The 16,276-nt window shown below is 35.6% G+C and overlaps 1 protein-coding gene across 1 annotated transcript in view; it reads left to right on the forward strand.

Annotated features, from left to right (window-relative positions):
• The first annotated feature begins 3,307 nt into the window (after positions 1-3,307).
• TFPI (tissue factor pathway inhibitor) overlaps positions 3,308-16,276 on the forward strand; it is a 197,113-nt gene continuing 184,144 nt past the window's right edge. The window contains exon 1 of the mRNA XM_068948353.1: positions 3,308-3,390. The gene's annotated coding sequence lies outside the window, so the exon portion shown is untranslated. The remainder of the gene's footprint in view (positions 3,391-16,276) is intronic.

Genomic DNA, 16,276 nt, shown 5'->3' on the forward strand with positions numbered 1-16,276 from the left:
ACTGGAATAAAGTAAAGTATATGAAGCTGGTAGTATTTTATTACCCAAGCAGAGTTAAAATTTCTAATTTAAAAAAAACCCCTCATGTTTTCTCTTCAACATATAGGAACTGAAAATTCATTGGTTAAATGATTAATCTGATTAAACACAGATTCATATTTGAGCTCATTTTCTTGTTTTATTATATGCTTGTGTAAAAATATAATTAAGATTTTCATTTCTAGAAATGACATTCTACAAGGACATTTTTTTTCTTTCTACATTAGCCTTGGAAATGAAGTAAAAAAGCTGTTTCATCTAACAAGTGCCAAAATAAACTTGTAATTGAATTGTTGATAAAAGAAAATTTAAGGTTCATGCTCTTAATTGAAGATTTTTGAATCTTATTTTCCGTTATCTTGTGTACCTTAACCCCTGCCTACGTGAGTCTTCGCTACTCTCTCCTGTGATGTCAGCTTGACAACAGCTTTCTCACCCTCGCTTCATCACTCCCTTTTTTTTTTTTTTTTTTCCATGCACCTAACTGTGTGGAAGACTCATGAATCCTTCTCGGTATCTACCCTCAAAATCCTATGTAAGACATCCTCCTGGGATGCATAGAGGCACCACATATAATGCTACATACGTTAATGTAACTGTTTCTTAGATTTTCCTTTTTTTGCTTAATTTTCAGTGTGCTCCTCAGGAATGGTTAAGGCTTAGTGTGTTTTGTTTTTTGTCTGATAGCGTTAGAATTACAATTGTTTGCTTCAGAATCTGCAAAGGCTAAAGGTTAGAAACAAAGTTATGGTTGCAGTAGCCTGACTAGCAAACATACAGCTTAGCATAGATGATCCAAATTTGATGTGTGAAAAATAATGAGTTGCCAACACTGTTTCTGTGACTGCTACTAACAGCTGACCTCATGTCCTTTTGCTGTTTTCCCTGTTGGTATTGCGAAGTAGAAATAATATCACAAAGTGCTTCTATTTGAAAACATGCAGAATACAGAATTTACCTCAATCTCATGATAACATTAAAATACTCAAATGTTTGTTTAAAAAAAATCATTAAATGAATAATGGAAGAGCTGTGCATTTGCTGTGGGGATTCTGGACAAGCTTCGTTAGTGTGCTTCCTCTGTACCCACTGAAAATCCTGCAAGTCACAGGACTGAAACTCCAATGAAAGTTATGGCTTAAAGGCTATTTTTAGATTATTGCAATTAAAAAGGATTAAGCTAGTGATTACAGAAGAAACCTTAATTTTCTCTCTATGCCTATGTTTTTGATCCTCTGCTCTGTATTTGAATAGTGTTGACGTTATGTCAGTAAGCCTAGTGCGTTCCACTTATGGCTACTAACATGGATAAGATGAGAGGAACGGGGCTTCATCAGAAAATGCTTCTAACTATGCTGTGCTTCCAACTCTACTATGAATGCCAACAGATGTTCCTGGTAGGAATGGTTATACATTGTAAATAAAGGGAATTATTGATTGCTGGATGAGCAGATAATTATGAACACAGATTCAGACATATCTAAGTACCTTCAAGATAACTCTCACATTACATTAACAGCTTAAATTTCTTCTCACCTGAGCACATTTTACAAATATAAACCTGTTAAAACATGAAATCTAACTAGATTGCTACTGTTCTAACTGTCAATTCATTGTTTCTCTCCTGCTTATTTGGAAGAATGATAGACTCCCAGTTAATCCTCATTAATTTGAGGATAACTGGATATTCTTTCTGGTATTTATAAAACATTTAACTGAAAGTAATTTTCCTAGAGTCTACTTAATGCTATTGTTGAGAAAAAGTGATTTTGAGGAATGAACCCATTTTAAAGAACTGCTATAAGAGGTACTATTTATAGAAGAAACATTTGGAGGAGGGGAAGAAAAAAGCAGGATTCTAGCAGCATTTGACAGTGTAAAATTCACTTTCCAACTTAGGATGTATTGGGTAAATATTCCCAAACCTAACCACTCAATGTGAATAAATCATTATTAAGCCAATATTTTGTCACAAAATTGTCTTAATTTTGCTGCTTCATTATATTGTGTATTGCCCAACAATTAAAATATATGTAGTTGAAAATAACCAAATCTCATTGACTCAAGTTTTTCCTTGTTTACAACATGACATGAATTTACAACGTAAGAACAAATAAAGAAGCGAAAACACCTAGCCTGGAATGTTCATGCTTGATCATCTTTAGAACAGTGATCTTACTCTCTAGAAGGCTCAGGATTGAGAAAATACTTAAAGTCTAAGAATATGCTCTACTCAGATGTTGCAGTTAAACTGCAAAAGGAAAAGTAGATTGGTCTGGGTTTTATCTTATTTTTTAACAATAGTGGGTCACAAGTTACATCCTGAAGCTATAGCAGCAGCTTTGAAATAGACAGCTCAGCTAGCTAAATCTCTGTGGAAACTTGAAGATTCTGCTTTTGGATCCCAAATTTTCGTAACGATTAGAATAAAAACAGATGGATTTAAATATATAAATAATTATAAAATTTTTGTGAATTCTTTGACCCTGTTTCATTTGAGTGAACTGTCATGTTCAGTATTTGGATCTATCTGGGAAACCTCATAAATCTCTAGACAGGGCAATTAGTTCATGTAAACTTGAACAGAATGAAGTTTCATTCATTGCAAGCTCAGGTCAGGCTTTAAATTTAAAAGTTTATTGTCATGATTTGGATATTAAAGACATTGTCCCTGGTTTCAGGATTGAACACAATTCTGGAAGTTTTAATGTGTCTTTAAAGTAGACACTGCTGGAACTGCAACAGTTTTAACTATTAAGTGTTTGGGTTTGATCAAGTGCTTGTAAACAGTATTGAAACATGCTTTGTACACACTTCAGAAAAAGGAACACAGGAGGCTTAAATGCTTAAATTATATTTCGTGTCCTCTGTCCTGTTTTATTATCTGGTTTGGAACTTCTGCAAATCCCACTTTCACTATAGACAAATCAGACCCTTGTAACCTTCATAGGTGATGTAATATTACAAAAATGAAAATCTTACACTAAAAGTTTGGAGAGGGACCGAGTTAAATGAGAGGGATTTTTTTTGTTGAGAGGGGAAGCAAACCTACAATCAGTTGAGAGGAGATGGAGTTTTAAAGTTTAGTCCTTGTTTTTGGAGATCTTGGTTTAAATACAAACAATGGGCGGTCTGGGCTAAAAATGGAACTGTAAGCATACTTAGTGCAACTGAAGTATGCTGCAGTAGGATTGCAAAACCCTAACAGTTTATCATTAACATGAGACTGCTTTCAGCACTAAGGGTGGCTTTCAGGTACGTAGTTAGTACTGATAAGAGTATCATGGAACAGTAGAACTCGGTGCCTGGGAAGCTGGAGAAGAGCCCTAGGAGGGAGTAGGCCGTACTGAGGTCTGGTACCGTGACTGTTCTGTTATTGGCATGGATGGTTACTGCAATGTCTTGGATTTGTACCTATGTTTTAGACCATAGTATGAACTATATAATGTGTAATTTGAGGTTGGCATAAGTCATGTTCTCCTGGTCATAAGTCTCTTAGCAAAGTAGGCTGTTGGAATTTCTATTTTATTCAAAATGTAGGAGCTTTTATGCATTCTTTACCTGAGGTGACGTGGTATTTCCAAATCTTTTTGTGTTATTAGTGAAAAGGCACAGGCTGAACGTTTTCCAGTTTTTTTTAATCTTTTCTTGTTTGAGCTGTTTTGGAAGCATTATTCATGTCTACTGAAAATGGGTTGCCTGAGGCTTGATTCAGAGGGCATATTAAAGAAAATGATGTCTGAAGATCATAGAGGATTTGATTTCCAGATACTTCTGGTTAAGGGATGAATTATTATGAAGCTGTTTTTCCCTTGTGTGCCTGACCAGTATGGCCCCAATTTCTTTCAATGAATCGAGAAGAATATGCCTTCTAATTTTGACAATACCTCAGGTTACTGCTTTTTCTTTTGTTTTTTCTTTCCTTTTTACTTGTAAGGGGCACCTAAAACTTGGGATTTCCTTCTTATGTGTGCCTGCTGAAACAGAAGCAATTGAACAGCATCTATGAGCACAGCTGACCTTGATCTCTTCATGCAGCACAGTAGAGGTTAGCTGCAAAACAGAATGCAGTTAATATGCTAATTTGTGAAGTTTGTGGAAATTCCATTTCCACATAGGAAATATTCCAACAGGAGTTATTGTAAAAACAGAACCCGATGATATGTCTCAGAGAGAAAAAGACAGAACTCTGATCAGGAGAGGTGGTGGGTGTAGATGTGATGGGTGGGTGGGTTGTATTTGGTTTTGGATTTTTTTTTTTTTTTTTTTAAACAGGAGATAATTCTGAGTATTTCAGAAGATTAATTCCTTATCCCTGTCGCATCTGCCAACATATCAATTCTACCTCTAATCCCACTTTGAAATCCATGGAAGGATTTCATAGATCAGGTTTTCTGGATGAAATGACACACTGGAGAAAACAATATTTATGCAAAAGTTGGAGCTCTTGGTGAGACTAGACCCACACATGGCCTAAATCCTCATGACCAGTTTCTGGAGACTGGATGACACTGACTGCATGAAACGTTGCACAAATATCAGTCTACTTCTAACTTTATTTTTCATCTGGTATGTACAAAAAGGAACACAGCTCATCTAAAGGGTCTCTGCTTTCTTCAGTCTAAGGAATTGGTCATTGCAAGCAGATGCTAAGTTTGTTCCTTTTTTGTCCAAGCTTGTATATCAGTAACATAGAAATTTACTGGTTTAGTCTAAATAAGAAGTTAACATGTAAGGATTATATTCTGAATGGTACTTTTAGTGTTGTGTCATTGATTTATAGAGCAGATAATTGCTTTCAGCTTTGTGTATTGAGAGATCTGGAAGAATTTGTGTTTTACCCACCCAAAATAGATTGTTTGTATGTGATGGTGTGCTGCTGGATTTTTGGGTTTTTTTTGTTTTGGCAGCTAGGTTAATAAATATCTAATAAAACACATATGCTCCTTTATACCTCATGGTTACTTTTTAATTGGACTGTTCCAGGTTCTTGGTCATAAATACAGATCTTTCCAGAATTGTGTAGCAGTCTGCTATTTAAAATATATATAATATCTCCCCACGAAATGTTCTCTAGGGGTGGATTGATATGGTCTAGCCAAAAGCCATTAACACCAAAAGACTTCCAGATGATGTTTAAAGAAATTGAATAATAATCTAACCTGAAGTAGTTGAAGCAGGAAGGGTTAGGGTACTTGACTGGCTGATCTGAGAAAGAAAAATTCATGTTTATTTCTCATAGCTCCCAAAACTCTTTTGTTGAGTACAAGGTGCTACTGAAAGACAGTATTTTAGGAAATGAATGGAGTAAATTTGGCGTTTCATGGGAGATTATATATATTTTATATATATATAAAATATATATATATGTATATTTATATATATATAAAAATAAAATATTCTCCTACATTTTGTATTAAAGGGAAAATTTCCACTCCTGTTTCTCTTCAGAAAAATTGTGACAAGAATATTCTGTTTATGTGCAAATTTTGCATTTAAGTTTTGGAGCAAGAACGTGGATCTCTTCAGTTCCTTGTATTTTAATAATTTGGCATAAAGATATAAAGATATGTCTAGAGTGTGTTAACAAAGATTCTTTAAAATCTTCTGTGAGTGAATCTATCAACAAAGGCAAAGAAATCTCAGGCATGTATGCTGTATTGGTTAAATCATGGGTACCAACTCTAGCAACATGTGATGCAGAGTGACCAATTTCATCTTGTGATTTTCAGCAAATTACACAACTGATCCATTTTACAACCAAAAAGATGCATTTAGTGACCTTATTGTGGTATCAATGGCCTTAAGGGATCATCGTATTGATAGTAAATATTTTATGTGTGTATATATATATATACAAAAATATGAATATTAGTTATGACAGCATGGTGAATGCATATTAAATGGATGTGTTCTTAGCAGAACAAAAATGTTTCTAGATCTTATGAGTCTTTTGGGTTTGGATAGCATCTATTTAAATAAAACTTAAACTTTCTGTATAAAAATGCAAAAGTTGGGAATGAAAAGAAATTGTAATGCACTTAATTGTTTTGATGCTTATGATGTACTATGCATCTGGCACGTTCTGTCAAAGTATGTATTTCTTCTTAATTGAAGAGTAGATTTTTTTTGTACTTTTCTGTGGGGATTTTATCCTTTATCTGTGTTGCTGTACAGTGTTCTTATTCAGGGCTTAGTTCATTCGTTCCAGAAGAACTATTTTTATTCTTTAATATGTTATCAACATAGGCCTTGTGAAAGGATGAATGGGAAACTGTGTCCTGAAGACACGTGTTATTAGTTTATTTTCGGCTAATATTTGGTAAGCTTAAAGGGCATCCGGAAGAAATTTTGTGCTCACAGCATTGACTGGGTTAATGTTTACTGGGCTGAGCGTTTTGAACAGCACTGCTCTACTCAGTTATTGAAAGGTGTGAATGACAGACTTCATAGCGTGCTGCTTTGGCTGTTCCAAGCTGAAAAGTAGCCTGCTACTAGACGTGGTCTCTTCATGTATTCTTCTGTAATTGCCTCCTCCCCCCGCCCCAAATATTCCCTTATCCCCAACAATCTTTGAGATTGGACTGTTAACTCTTTACATGGTGCCTCTTGACCTACGCTTTTCTGTCGGTGATGATGCAGAAACTAAAGGAACTTAGCTCTTGAAAACTTAGCCAGACCTGACTGTCAAGCTTAGAAGGTTACAAAGGTTACCTTGCACATGTATCTCAACCCATTGTTCCTGTAGGCATTTCCTTTTTCTTGCATTGAATAATTTGCCTTTGTGCAGTGTTTTCCACAGACTTGATTCAGCTGTGTTGAAGTAACTGAGAGCCTAAATCCTACACGTATTGGATTTGGATTCTGCATGCACAAACAATTATTGTGAACAGATCCAGGATTATTTGAACCACAATATTTCTAGGCACTGGTAGGAAATGGAGGGGAAAAAAACCAGTTAGTTTTGCTATTCCAGTTTGAGCAAAAAAATCTGAATTTTTCTTGACTATATCCAATGTGCGTTTGCAATCTTAGTTCATTTTTGTGCAAGTAATGAAATCAAAATCTTGGGGGGGAAAAAAGGTGGATTCCATGAGATCACAAATCGTGAATTTTGGAGGATGAAGAGATTTCTCATTGCTTACAGCATATGCAATATATATTACAAGCCTGCTCTCTCTAAAACTTTTGGAAAATGAGTTGATATACTGCAGAATCTAGGTAAAATTTCTGATTTCAATATGAAACTGGATGGTTTTTAATTTACAACTCATAAAATTGTTACAGGAAAACACAGAAGTCTATATAGTTAGGAGATAAAATCAGACTTCAGAGAGGGAGAATTTATACATGTGCACAGAACAAAAAATTTATCCTTGTGATTGAAACTCCTAAATGGTTTAGGGTATAAGCAGTGTACAGTTTAAAGATGATGCTGATGAAATAAGAAAATCATTCCTATCTTCCTTTTAACTGCCATTTTCAAAGTAATATGTAAAAGGAAGAGATTTGTTTCTGGTTTTGCTTGAGCACACGTTTCTGCAGGGAAACGTGTGAGATGATACAGCAGTAATGAGCGAGTTCTTTTGCATGTTGGCCATTGATTGCTCTTTCATGGAGAGAATGATCTTCAAATTAATCTGATATTCCCTCATGTTACTTAAGCCTCCCTGTCTTTTTGCTGTAGAGCAGCACTAATCATAAAAGTTATGATAACTGGAAATACATGGTTTTTAATCTCTAAGTAAGACTGCTTCATCAGGCCAGAATTTTAAGTGTTATCAGTGGCAGTTAGTGCCCAGATCGGAGACTTCCTGAGCTAAATACTGTGTTGTAAGTAGTCCTTTGCATAACAGAGGTATATACAAATGTATGATCTAATGCAATCACTGACCTAACAACATAAATTGAGCTCTGATTTAGCACCAGTCCTCAGTGAGCACAAAGTATGTCATTAATATGCCATGAGTGAGAAGCTGAAGATTAGGAAGATAAGATTTATAGTTTTATATTTTTTTTTTAAAAGGGCATTTTCATAACTGGAACCCATATTTATGGTTAGTTCCTACAAATGAGAAGAGGGATAAAGTTTAACTTAATGATCCTGTGCACAGAAGGGATTCACTAAACACAGTTTGCTTCTAGAAAACCTATATTTCAATCATCTTTCTACTGTAAAGTTCTACAGGATAACTACCTAGGAAGATTGTAGCCTTCAGTTAGCACTCCTGTGCATGTAGCTGCTCTCATTTCACACTGGGGATGTCTATACTGACAGGCTGAATCATGGCCCTGTAGGAGGGCCAGAGCCCTCCCTTTTTTTGGCTTTGACCAGACACTGAGATTTGTACTTTCTTCCAGGTGAGTCAATTTTGTGTATATATACCACAAACATCTGTGTCAAATGGATACTTTTGTGAGTATAGTTTTATTCTTTGTTTAAAACGTACCTCCAGAAGCAAATTTTAAGAGTGTTTAGGTTTCGTGTAAGTGGCAGAAGAAAATGAATTTTAAAAAAATCAATATTTAACTGATATTATTGTGTGCCTGCATGATTCCCAAGAGGGTTGAGAGATGTCTCAAAACTCAGCACTTGCTACGTTCTTTCTGCTGGGGTGGGGGAGGGAGCACACAAAATATAAATTAAGGACTACAGTAGCTTAGTTATTGTTGATTGCAGAAACACCATTAAACTCTGTGAGAGAAACTGTAATTCAGGATGCTTCTCTAGACTAATGCTGAATTATTTTAAAAATATGAATACTGACATTTCTGTGTGTTTACGTAAAGTGAAGATTAATTCAAGGAAGTTCTTGTGTTTGAACTTTATTCTTATAGTTTTAAGAAGTTTTTGTATCTAGAGAAGAAAAAAGAACTTGGCTCTCCCTTCCTTCCTAGCCCATCCCCCCCTTTTACTAATAGAGTAATTTAGGATAGCATAGTGGAAATACAATATTTGTGGAACTGGATGTACTCAAATCCATTTCATGCTTCACTTCTCATTTGGTCCTGACTTGCAGGGTATGTATGTTCTTTCTTCCCTTCTAGTTAAAAAAACAAAGCTATGTAAATATTGTGAATTCTAACCCAACACATGTTTCTGCAGTCTCCAAATCCTCTTGTTGTATTCTCCTAACATCCAGTGATTCTATCCGTATCTGTAGCTGGGAACTTCAGAGGAACCTTACATAGCTATAAATCATTATTTTTCATACTTGTGTTACTGCTTTTCTGGCCCATGATCTATAAGATCCCGCCCTCCCTCCCCCCCGAGAGGGCCGTATGGGATGAGGCAATAAGAGAGAAAGTTTAACTTCAATAAATTTTAACGTTCTTTTCTCTGTGCCCCTGCTATAAATCCCAAGCTGGGAGACTGAAGAGGGGAGGTGAAGCTTCAGCAACTGATCACTGAAAACTACAGAAGTTACTAATCGGGTAGGGAAATAATTCTTTATATACTGGTGTACTGAATGTCTGTGTATCACATCAAGCTCCTCTGTATGTCACACAGACTTGTAGGAAATGGAGAATTTGCCAGTGTGATAGGCTATGTTTGAAAGACTGCCAATTAGAAAAGTGTTTACCTGTAGACTGAACAAATTTGATATAGATGCCTTTGATATAGAGGCGTTTATGATACTACATATACTGAAGGTTTGTTTTTAACATCTTAAAAAGTGATTATATTTGGTAATAGGGAATACAGTTGTCTCTGAAACTTAATTTCCTGCCCCAAATTATGGTAGCTAGTTTTCTGCATATAGTAAATTAATACATTCATACTATATGTGTGAGTTGGATAACATTTTTCTAATCACATCTAACCATGCCTAGACTATTATTTTGGGATTTAAAAAAAAAAAAAAAAAGATTCATTCTGTCTTAGCTGGTCTGCTTAGCTGAACTTTTTGGCCCATCTCATGTATTTTCTTCAATGATTAAAACATACATTCAATCTTTTATTCTTCAATCTCTATCTAAAATAAAAGTTGGAAAATCCAAGAATTTTGTGATATTTCTTTCATTTTAGTCTTTGCAGTGGTTTCAGGATTTCAGTTGAGTAGTTCTGTTGCTTTTATTCATTTCAATTAAATAATGTGCTTGATTCATTGGTCCATGATCAAGTAATTAATTCGTAAGTGAGATGTCCTGCAGCTCTGTGGAATATTTGCCTGCCTTCATATCACTAGCTCTGCTGAAAATGTTTTTTATGCTGCCAAATAAGAGTAACCTTTTATTTGAAGAATGAAACTTTTTTGAGTTCAGGGGAAGATGTATTTGATAGACAAAGAATTAATGTTTGAAAGCATGTTTCCAACTGCTGCTGAAGTGCAACACTAAATATGAGGTATGTAAATATTAGAACAGCTTTCTGCACTATACGAAGTATTGGTAGATGCTGTTTTCATAACTTTTAGCTCTATTCCTTTAATGCAAAAGTGAACTATTTGATAATTTCCTTGGAGCTGACTTGTAATTATTTATTTTTTTTTTTACCAGAATACCTACATGATCTCATTCAGTAATTTAAATCTGGCTTTCAGTATTTTAACATGAGACTTCATCTGAAGTTCTGTTCTGAAGAAAAATTTCAAATGGCTTTGCTTTTATGATAAGAGTGCAACTCGACTGAAAATAATCTGTGTAACTTCCAGTTTCCTTGAAGTTCTCTAGTCTGTAGGGAGTAAAGGTAGGTTTCATTTTTACAGAAGAAAACCTCCTGTCCTTTCTCCTGTTTATAGAATAATAAGCAGGCACTTAATGTTTTATTTTTTTCTGAAGAACTGTTTCTTACAATTGCTAGTTTCTTTGCTAGATGCATTAAAAAGCTGATATAGATCAGTTCAGTATGTACCTGTAAATAAGCATGAATGGATTGCCCACTTCCTGTCCTTGGAATGTGACTCAGTCTCTCTGTGTATTGTGGGTGTGAGGTTGTAACAGTGTGTTTTCCTACCTGAATTGTTCCTGAGGCTGTTAAGAACCACCATTTATATAAGTTCTTAGCTTTTTTCTTTCTCATTGGAAAGAGGATTTAGTTAGAGACTCCTTTTATTTGTTAATTCAGAAACAAAAAACCAAACTTGTGCCCTTTTGGAGGTGTTCATTCTTATATCTTCTGTTCTTCATGGTGTTGTTGAAAGATTACTTAGAAATTATAAAAAGACCCTACAAAATAGCAGGAAAGGCAAGGGGTTATTTCTTCATTATTTTAACTTATGTTATCCTTTTGTTAGATCAGCAATCACATCTGTTCAAAGGTGACCTCCAAACTGGTACTTGACAATATTAAGGGGCCCTAAATTGTAGGAAGCAGAGAGCTGTTTAAAATAGGTCCCTTTTCTGTTTGCTGCTGGTACTTTGGATTCCCTCTTCCTCCCTGCCCTGACCCCTGTCACTGCTTTCCAGAAGAGGAAACGCGTGGTTCAGAGAAACCCTGTTAAAATCTTTTCTGAGTACTTGCACGGTAGTTTTCTTTGCCAGCATCAGATAACAGTTACATTGCTGATAGCAATCAACAAATGCTGAAACACTAGTTTCTCCTTGGGTTTAAAAGGTCTTAACCAAATTTCCATCTTTGCACACTGAATTTTCTACTCTTTCAGTAGAGTTTGTCATATGTATTGTTTTGCATCTTATCTCTATAGGACAGTATCAAAATCTTGCATTATTTTAAGGCAATTCTACATTGAATGTAGATATTTGACAGTGGTTTCTGTGTGTGTGTTTTTTTTTTTTAATAGAAAAACTCTTCTTTTGAGCATCTTTCTTTAAGAAGGCAGTATATCATGTTGTAGTCTTAGGCTAGCTTTTCTAAAGTTTTTTTTTTTTTTTTAAATGAAATTGCTTGAATCAAGCTATGTCATCTCTTTCCAGCTGTGACATAATTCAGAATAGCATCTGGAAGAGAATAGGAACCAGAACCTTTAAGCCTCCATCCGACAGTTCTAGCTTTAGGCAAGTCACTTAATTCTGTCTCAGATTTACTGTAAAATGGGATAACATGTCTCTCATCAGGGTATTTTGTGGGTTGATTCATGTTTGTAAGATTTTATAGAATGCTTAATGCTAATGCACTTTACTTGGCTTCCCTCTCTATCCCATGCCCCTGCGTGATTTGTGGTTTCCCACTAGGCAAAACACATGGCATGTAGGGAGGAATTTTTTTTTTTTTTTTTTAAGACTATTCAGCAAGCTAAAAGTTCATATTAACTTGCTGCTTCTGGGATTATTGCCTTATGAGTACAAGTTTGCAAGTGCAGAACATTGTAAAGTGATAAAATAAGCTTAAAGATGATCCTGGGCAATGGTTTCATCTTATGATCATCTTGTCAAAAATCTAGTGGATAGTTAGAATATATTTCAGAATCTGAGACTGTCAGATCCAAGAATATGTGAGTGCAATGTGTTCGTTAAGCACATTAAGCCCTGTGCTATACAAGTTGCAGAACACTTGTAGCATTTTTCCAGCCAGTGGATTCTGTGGCTGCTGCAAGGCAATTTCATTCATGTGTATTGGAACAAGTGATATACTCAGAGTTCTTTGTAGCCCTTTCTCTTCTGATAACAGTACAGGTGCAGTGAGTTGCAGACATTATGTGCGATTCCTTTTGACTGGCTTCAGTGGCTGGTTTTAAATAATGATATGCTAAAGAATTTTCACTGCAGTTTTCCTAAATTAAACCATCTGACTTATAGTCACAAATCTGGAACTGAGCATACATTCTAGATGGGCTGGGAAGAAATCATAAATGATGTCATTACCTTTTAACAGCCAAAGCGAAGGGAGCATTGGCTGGACAGTCTTGTGTAGACAACCATAGGAACAGAAGAAACATCATCATAACTTTGACATCCCTCTAGTGTAAATGCAGCAAATGCCATCAGAATTTTTCCTTATGAACATTGTAAGATGAATTTCCCAAATCCTATAAGCTAAACTGACAAAATAACACTTCTGTATGGAAAGCTGTATGTATATTAGTAGTTCTGGTGAAGTAAAAACCTGCTAAGGACTATGTGTAATTTTAACTGATACAACCTCATTAGCAAAACTTTGAACTACAAACCAAGGCAAAGCCACAATTTAATAACTATTAGTTTTGCAGGTGTTCCCTATGTGTATATTTTAAATGCTGATTTTAATCACTGTAAGAACCATCTAACCTAGCCATGAAACTCCAATCCTCTTGAGAGCAATAGGATTTAGTGTAGCCTATTGTCTGATGAGCCTCCTTATCAGTCCTACTGAAGAATTCTTAAATGAGAAAGCACATATTATGGCAGTTTGTGACTTTTAGAAGGTTTCCAGTTGTTCATTTGAATTTAAAGTACTCTAAAGACTGTAAGTTTCCAGATCTTTGGGCATTTTTTTTGCTACACAATTTTTTGGCTGCTCTTGCTGCTGTATGTTGAGGGCACTGTAATGTAACTATTGGTTAAATAAAGAAAACATGGGGGCAGAGGACAGGAAAGGAGTATAAGAAAAGTATTTGTATATACCATTTATGAGGGATCTGTGTTCAACAGTTTTGCTGACTGTAATTGGCCTCAAGACATGGGAGAAGGCAGTGCAAGTGTTGCATGCAGCAAACAGTGCCGCTTCTTATTTTCCTGTTACACCCACGTACTAAGAGCATTACCCTTATGTGCTACTATTTTTATCTTCCTGTAACTGCTATCATCAATTTAAATTACAGTGACTGAATATAGCCCTCTAGATGTGAAGTGCTCAAGATAATATGTACTGGAACCGTGCTCTGTCCATTCAAATATTCCTACAGGGACCTTAATGATTTTAAACCTTGGTGGAACCAGCACAAAGGTGGAGTGTGATAACTGCTACCAAAATACATTTCTTGGGTTTCATTTGCAGCCAAATTAATGAGTTCTGCAGTGCATGATTTTCAGTGGCATCTAATGGTCAGAAATGCATTTTCTGAAGTTATCTTGAAGATATTCCTTTTGTTAAATTTCTTTAACCTGTCCTGCCCTGCCCTGCCCTGCATGTGAATGAGAAATTTAACTCTTATCTTTCTGATCCTCCTCTTTGATGTTCTCTAGCGGAAAAAACAAATTTATTTTTTAGCTTATAAAATACCAATCTAATTTGAATTACTTGTTGTTGATTTTTTTTTTCTCCACTTCTTCAGAAGACAAACCATAGTAGTGTCTAGAAATCAGATATACAAAGTGGTACTGTTATATTCTTTCTTCCAATTCACAAAAGCTTCTTAATGCTAATTCATAAGGCTGATTCAGAGCGTGTAGTCACAGTCAAATTGGTTCTGAACAAACCCCTTCAAGCATTGGTAGCATTGTGACAGCATTCATCTCCAAATGCATTGGTATGGTTGAGAGTTAGCTCAAAAATCTATCTGATATGGTACTGTGCTGTGTACTCTTTGAATAATAGGTGGACTCAACTATTTATATTATGGTCAAGCAGTGCAGATTATGGACTGTAAACTAAACCTGTCATAGGAACTCTCCTTAGCTAAGAAAAAGATGAAAAATGTTTGAGTGACATGTTAGAGCACTATGTGCTATTTATCCAGTTAAAATATAATCTCATTTGCCTGTGCATAATTGTGTGGTGAGGCCTTAAGCTGCAACAATATTCATGTTGCAGATTATAGGGAAATGGGGTGTATAGTTTGGTTTAGAGCCAAAATTTAGTGCTGCATGAATATAGCCCTTCTGTGGGTACCTAAAATTGGTAAGCAATCTCTGTGTGTTTTTAGGGTAGAGCTCTCTGAATTTAAATACCCAGCAGAACTGTGGAGATTCACTTGGGAAAAGCTGGTTTGCAGGCACAGCTTTTAATAAATTTTAAAAAAAGGCAAGAAAAGAAGGAGAAGGAATCCCAGAAGGAGAGGACACCCCAAAATGTAGACTTGAATAAAAAATTAAAATAAAGCATAGGTACAGTATAATTGAAAAAACTTTGGTGACAATGCGCTTAAGCTGAACTGAAATATGTCATGAAATAGTGCCAGTTTTGCTCTTATTAGTTGTGAGATCAATTTTATCTGATTGTCCTCTGAAGAGGAATTGAACAGTGATAGTATTTTTAATCAAACATTTTGACTTGTTTTTGTTTTGAACTACTTGTATTTACTCATGTGTGCAAATACACTATGCAATCAGAAAAAGTATCAGAAGTAAAATATTTTGGTCAACTTGAAATTCTAAAAAGGAATTTTATCTTCACAGAAATAGTCATGACTACAGCAGTTGAAATGAAGAGCTGAAATAAATACTTAAAAGCCAAGAGAAAACTAGCAGGGTGATTAATGGCATGAGAATGGCCATGCTGGGTCTATTTAGCCTGGCATCCTTTCTTTCACAGGTGCAAGGAATAGATCTTTGGAGAAAAGACAGAATGAGCAAAGCATGCAGTGATGTTTCTACTGAAAGCGCTTGAAGCTTAGAGATTTGTTGTTTAGAAACTTCCTGACTTCCTACCTTGAGTCATTGTTTTGCCAGGGTGTAATAAAAGGATGCTTTGGAATCTGAGTTTGTAAATTGTTGTAAGTTGGTTCAGATTAGTTTTGTTAGATCAATTCCCGCCCAGCAGAGCAGAGGAAGTATCACAGTACTCACACACTGTACAAGCTCATGTGTGAAGTAAGCTTTTCATTTACAAAAATTACTTCTTAGGGGGAGTGAGAGAGAGAGGATTTACCCTTTACCCCCTCCGAGACAGCCTTATTTTGAAAATTCTATAATGTGTAAAACTGTTCCTTGCAGAGGGGGAGTAATAGCCTCCTAGATCCATGTGTTCTCTCTAGTCATTGTCAGGAAAGATGGTGTCTGTTCACTCTGGTTAAAAATAGACCATTTGGAGTCTTAAAATTTCCTTTATTAAGTCTGGGTGGAGATTAGCCGTCAACAATTGTTAGATACGTACAGTGGGAACACTATAAGCTAACTGTGGGAAACTATCCAGAAATAGCAAAATAGAGGAAACCTGAACACTGGAGTGTTTAACACTAACAGAAATTGAGTTTTCTTTGTGACAGGCTTTCCTGAATCAACATTTGTGAATGTGTAAACTTTGATCATGAGAACAGAAGAAGTTGGGTTGGAATTTGTCTTATACAAGCCCCAGTAGGCCTATAGTCCCTTTAGTTAAATGACAATAAGTTGTTTAACACGTTTAATTAAAAACTGATGAAATGTTATGTGACTCTATCCCACATTCCCAAATAACCGGCAAAATTTGGAAAAGCTG

This window comes from Struthio camelus, chromosome 6 (genome assembly GCF_040807025.1).
Source record: "Struthio camelus isolate bStrCam1 chromosome 6, bStrCam1.hap1, whole genome shotgun sequence".
NCBI classification, from domain to species: domain Eukaryota; kingdom Metazoa; phylum Chordata; class Aves; order Struthioniformes; family Struthionidae; genus Struthio; species Struthio camelus.